Genomic DNA, 6,485 nt, shown 5'->3' with positions numbered 1-6,485 from the left:
GTTTGGCTTTGTCAAAAGTTCTCAAACCTTAAGTTACATCAACTTGTGCCCTCCTAGGTTTCAAAACCATCATGCAAAGGTCTCTAACTTATTATCTTGTTTACCCACCTTGCCTGCAAGTCTCAAAACTAGTAGAGTTAGATAAGCATACATCTTTTTCTAACCTCAACTCTTCTTCCAACTTTCTAACTCAAGTTTTAGCCTCAAGTTGGGCATTAATGGTCAGCCGAAGTGTGTAAAGTAGGGGCCAGCTCACTATGGTGAGGGTTGTTTTTCTGTCTGTCACAGCGTGCTTTTCACAGTTGCTCAAACAAGAGCATTAGCCCAGCTGGCATTTTGAGGCTGTCTCCATATTCAGACAGTACCTGAAATACAGGCCACCCCTTCCCACATAGAAATCAGTGGCCAACTCAGGATTTCCTCTGAGAAGGCCTCTTTCCCAAGGCTCACTTCCTTGGTCTTCTGGCTGGCTTGCCAATTTTTGGTTCACAAACTCAGGGATTTCCCAGTTAAAATCTGAATTAGCTACCACACATAAAGAGCAATCAGAGACCAAGAAATAGGGAGGTCATTGCAGATTAGTAGGTAGCAGATTTCATAAGCAAGGGAACGAGGCTTGTCTTGGGTGAGTGTCAAGGAGTGGATCTTCACACCTACCTACGAGTATCTTAAAAGTTTATGTGGAGGCCTTACCTGGGTTTACTCAGGTAGACCATCCAGATGGTCTCAACAATACTGAAGAAATAAAAAAAGAGTGTCAGAATAAACAGAAATAGGTTATGTTCATAGATAAGAAAACTAACAGTGGAAATGCATCGGTATCCCCAAGTAAATCAATAAATGTGTTCAATAAAATTCCATAATTGCAACTGAACTTTTAAGGAATGCAAAAAGCTGTCTCCAAAATTTGAGTAGAAGAACAAATGTCAAAAAATGCCTAAGTTTATTTTGAAGCAGAAAAGCAAAGCTTGATGACTTGCCCTGGCAAATACTTACATAGTCCAAAACTGCAATATTAAAAAAAATATTTCAGTTCTGGTTCAGGAGCAGCTCAGGGGAAAAAAAGACAACTATTTGGGAACTTGATACATAACCAAGATGACATAATAAGGTAAGCAAAAAAGGAACAGATCGTTTAGTAGATAATGTTACCAAGACAAACTCACTAAACCAAGGAAATAGAGTTGGGCTCCTATATTAAACCACATGCAAAGATAAACCCCACATGGATTAAAACTTACTTTTTGAGTTAAAATCATGATACTGATAAAATAAAATAAAATAGTTTTGCAAAATGAAACTGTTTTAAAATTGATATTTAGATTTTTAATTTTAAATCTTAAAATTACAAATTTTAAAATTAACATTTATTTAAAAACTTCAAAAACATTTATATGTTATTGTGTTAGTTTCAGGTGTATAAGAGAGTGGTTAGATACAAAAACAGAACTTTTAAACAGTATCCATGAGTTAAAAGAAGGGTAAAAATGTATGGGTATACAATAAAGAAGGATTTTTATTATTAATAAAATACTATGGATGAAGCTATAGAACTGTAAAAAAACTAGTAGAAAATACCTTGACTCACAAAAAATGTGTGAGTTAATAAGAAAACAATAAGCAATCCAATTATAAAATAAGTAATTTGAATAAATAACTCACATAAAAGAATGCACTAATATCTGCTCAACAAGTAAAAAGATACACAAACTCCCCAGTAATCACAGTAAAAACAGGTTAAATAAGCTCTTATTGAAATGACAAATATTTGAGTGGTGACCTATAGAGAAAACAACTCTATATATTATTGGTAGAGTCTAAACTGGACTGTTCTGATAAACAATCTGGAAAAATAGCAAAATAAAATGTATGTGAGTACTATTTCTTAGCAACCCAACTCTGGTATGAATATCAGATCCAGGCAAATTTCTCACCAAGAGCTCTTTTCTTCCTTTATCACAAAAATTTGACTGATTTTGGTCTTGGTTCTTGTGGCTCAGGTGATGTCTACATGTACTGTCTTTGTGTTTGTGTATTATCGAGGGGAAAACAAGAAGTTTCTGTGCTTCTGTAGAGATGCTGTGAGTTGGACACTACTGGAGAGTAAGAAATAGCAGAAAAACCTAAGTTAGACTGAGAAAGAGTTAGATTCCTTGTTACTAGGGTGAGAAAGAGATGGTTCCCTCACCAGAGGAGAGCTATGCTCCACTCCCAAGCAGAGGGCCAGCCATGGTGAATACATTAATCTGGAAGCAACATCTATTCATTTATTGAACACTTACTGTATGCCTAGCAATGTAGGAGGCTTTAGGTATGCTGTATATTAACTAGACAGCATAAATAAATAATTAAAATATATAATATATTAGATGAGATCATTGATAAGGAGAATAAAAGAAGGTTGTGACATTGTTACTGGAGAAATTCATTTCTTCTTGCTGATGCAGTAAAGAACTACAGATCAGCAAGTCTATTAGCATGCAAGCAGGGTTTATTAGTGATAGGTCCTCATGGAAGAGAATGGGCCTTTCTGAGGTGGGGGAGAAAGGCATAGGTTCAACACATGGCAAGTTAAGGGCAGCAAGAGACAAGGGCAAGTGTGGTGAGAGTATCAGGTCCTTTATTCTGTAGTCTGACATAGTTGGTGGGATAGGGGTGAAGGTTACACATTGGTTGATGAGTAAAATAGCCCCCCTGAAGGGTTGTAGTACATGTTAACTTTGAGATGCTTATTTGTCAACTCATTGGCCAACATGCAATTAGACATAAATGTTGGGAGGTCAAAGAAGGACCCAGGTTATATATAAATTTGGGAGCCATCAGCATAAAATAGCATTTAATACCATGAGACTACATGTGATAGCCTATATAGTGAGGGTATATAGAAAAAGAAAAGTTTCAAAGACCAATCCCAGTGCTCCATTTAAAGATCAAGAGAGAAATGAATAGGAAAGGAGAATTAAAACGGGCAGCCAAGAAGGAAGAAAGAAAAATTAGGTGAGTTTGATGTCCTAATAACCAAATGAAAACATTTTTTTAAGGAGAGATGTATAAAATGTCAGATGTTGCTAACACATAAAATGAAGATGGCAAAATTACTTTTAGTATAGCAACACAGAGTCACTGCAATCTTAATGAAAGTAGTTTTAATGAAATATGAGTGAGTAAATATTATTTTAATAGATTAAAGACAGCAGGTACAGACATCTATTAGAAGTTTACTCTCTAGGAAAGAACAGAAGTGGAAGAAATAGTGTAGCTTCTTGAGGGAGAGATTGAGGCAGAGAAATTTGGTTCTGTTCTCTGTTATTAAATGAAAGAATAGTGGTCATAATGTCATTATAATATTGAAGGAATGACCTTATAAAAGGAAAACTTAATAGTACTAGATACAAAGGTAAGTGTTGTAGGACATTGTTCTCAAGCGTAGAAGAGGGCATGTACCTTGGGCACAAATATCATCGTTGGCCTTGGCTTTGGCGAGAGCCATGTGCAGCTTATTCATGGTGACAGGCATGAAACTGTAGCACACAATCAGGGTGCAAATATACAAGTAAGTGGCGGTGTTTGAGTCTGCAGAAGCTCTCTTCTGATTACAACAATTTTGTTAGTAAATAAGAATATGGAAATGAGAATTAGAATGAAGAAAATGGTTGAAAAATTAAAGGCTTTAGGAAAGAGAAGATGTGAAACAGTCCAAATCTGTGGGGATTCTGAAGCAGAGGGTGAACAGATCTCCATACACCACATTTTGCCATCTAAATCACATATTTTAAATTATGCCCCTGAACTTGGACAAAAATATTGAGACATTCATAATTGCTGTGGACCTTCCCTGAGGACCAGAGCAGCAACTGTGAATCCTACACAGTTTAAAGGACTGAAAGTTTGATGTAGAATTGAAGGGCAAAGTGTGATGGAAGTTTAATTTCTCATGAAAAAAGTGGTTGAAGACAAGACCAAATTTGTATTATTTGCAAGGCTAGAAATAAAGGATTTGTGACATTTTTGTCACAATGGTATAACTTATACTGTTATAGAAAAAAAAATGTATGCACTTGCTCTCTGTTACTCATTCAGCAAATATATGTGGAACATTTGTTTTATTCTACACACAGCATCAAGTTCCAAAACATTTCTATGAAATGTTTAATGTCATTGCTTGTGGTGAAACAAATAATAAACAAAATAAGATTATAAAGCACAATAATAAATTCGTTCAAGAGCAGTCAGAGCTTAGAGAAAGTAAGGCATGAGCAGCAAATCGTAAGTACATACTACTCTTCCCCCAAATTGTAATATAAAAGGAAGTTAGATATGTATTGGATATGCAGTGCCTTGAGGTGCAAGAGGTGAGTAATGTTTTGGTTTTGTTTTTCAGATGAGAAAATAATAGCTCGATTCTGCACTAATTGGAATGATGTAGTAAAGAAGAAAATGTTGATGTAACACACAAAAAGGGATGCTCACTGAAGCGATGGCCCTGAGTAGGTGAAAGGAGGCCTTGACATCAAGTCATATATAATGATTGGCACAGGATAAAAAGGAGAGTATCCAGATAAAAATAAATAGGTATGGGGTTTTAATAAATATGATGGAAAGAATAAGAGATAAGAGAGGCAGAATGCATCTCCAAGGAATCCCAGAGGAAGGGATAAAGAAAGTTAGGGGAGAGCAAAGAGATAAAGCCTGAGGATTTCCTTGAGTTGATGAGACTTGAAGATGTTATGGGAACAAATAGAATAGAGAATGGTGGATTGTGATGAGAGTTGGTTTAGTTATGATTTCCATGAGTTCATATTTTGTTGATCTGAGTTTTGAAAAAACATGCTGTATTAGGATGCATTTGTATATACATGGAGGAAAATAATGATAGATAGAGCTATGTCACCTATTTTATTAAATACAGTTACTTATAAATACCATATTCACAAAAGAAGACTGTGCTTATTCTCTCTGTGGTGACCTGTTTCACATTATTTCGTTTTATAAATAAATTTTATTTTGCCAACCAGAAACCAAACTGTAGCTTTCCCTTTTTCCAATTACTTATATATTACAAATGAAATGTATAAGTAATTAAATGATGAAGCTATCTAGTGGTATGCTAAAGCAGGCTCAAATCAACTTTCAAGAGCCAAATGTGGACATACCTTCTCAATCCTTTGTTCAATGATGTTGTGTTGGTGACTTAAAATTGGCTGTGATGGGGGTATTTACACCACAGAAATAGGTAAATGCTACAACTTGAAGCTCTAGTTTTCAGGATCAGTTAATAATTTTTATATCTTTATTGCCACTAAAGATATTCTTTCTTGGTGGAATAAAGCAACACCAAATCTCAAAGCAGCAATAAAAGTTTGCCTTACAAAATATTTTTGTAACTAAAAACTCAAAACATTTTACATTACTTACCAGAAATAGAAGTGGGGTTATTATTTTAATATTTTGTATAACAATTAATCACTACTGTGATTCATCCTGAAACATAATAGAAGACTTGTTTGGTTTAAATGCACTGTTACACTCTCTGGAAACAACACAGGAAGGCTGCTGACACACTTTGTTTTTTGTTCATCATCCAAAATGGGAATGGTTAGAACATGGGGAAAATTTAAATAGCAGTTTAAAGCTGCTAGACATGGCAAACTCCACGATGCTATATTTTCCTCTAAAAGAGTGACAAAATAAGAATAAACAAAATAATTAGATTCTTTAAAATCACTTTCAAGACATGTCTAATAAAAGTACTCAAAAATTTCTTCAAAACTACATGTTTATATTAATAAATTCATCATGGGTCATATATTACTGTTTTTTTATAAACTGACCAAGACTTGTGTGGTTGCTTTCTCATGAGTGACCCAGCAGAACAGACTTTTTAAAAGATTATGTGAAAAATGAGTCATGCCATGATCTTTTGGTCTAGTGAAAAGGCCTACTAAGACAGGGCTAGTAAAGTGGTACAATGTTGTTGCGGGAATGCTAGTTGAAGCTGCTGAACTTTCTACAGCCTCTTGGGAGACAATTCTCCAAGGGCCTCTTGCATTTCTTACCATCTGTGAGCCACAGGCATTAATGGTGTTTTTCTGGGGTTGTTTCTCAAGGATTTGCTTTTAGTAACAGTCTTGGAAAGTATAGTGTCTTCTCCAGGAACAGAGGAGAGTTTTGTTCACTGTTCAGAGGAATGAAAATTATGTCTCTCTTTGGGTCAAAGGTTAGTTGACCACATTTGTTCTTGCACATGATCAGAGTTTTCTAATTTCAAGGTTCCTTGACAGTGACGCAAGGAACCCACTGTGTGCAGCTTGTCCACCTGAACCCACCTCCGCCTTGCCTCCACAGGACCTGTGGAGCAAGCTGATTTGGACATGTAGAATATGTTGCCTGCTGTGCTGTGAGTAAAGTCCTTCGTCTCTGTCCCAGGAATCTTCTATCTTCTGCTACCATCTATGAAATTGCATGGCCAATTTGTTAGCTTGTAA

Source organism: Sturnira hondurensis, unplaced genomic scaffold (assembly GCF_014824575.4).
Source record: "Sturnira hondurensis isolate 20B ecotype Veracruz unplaced genomic scaffold, ASM1482457v3 Scaffold0017172, whole genome shotgun sequence".
NCBI lineage: Eukaryota > Metazoa > Chordata > Mammalia > Chiroptera > Phyllostomidae > Sturnira > Sturnira hondurensis.
The sequence above is the reverse complement of the archived record's forward strand: the minus strand, read 5'-3'. Positions refer to the sequence as shown.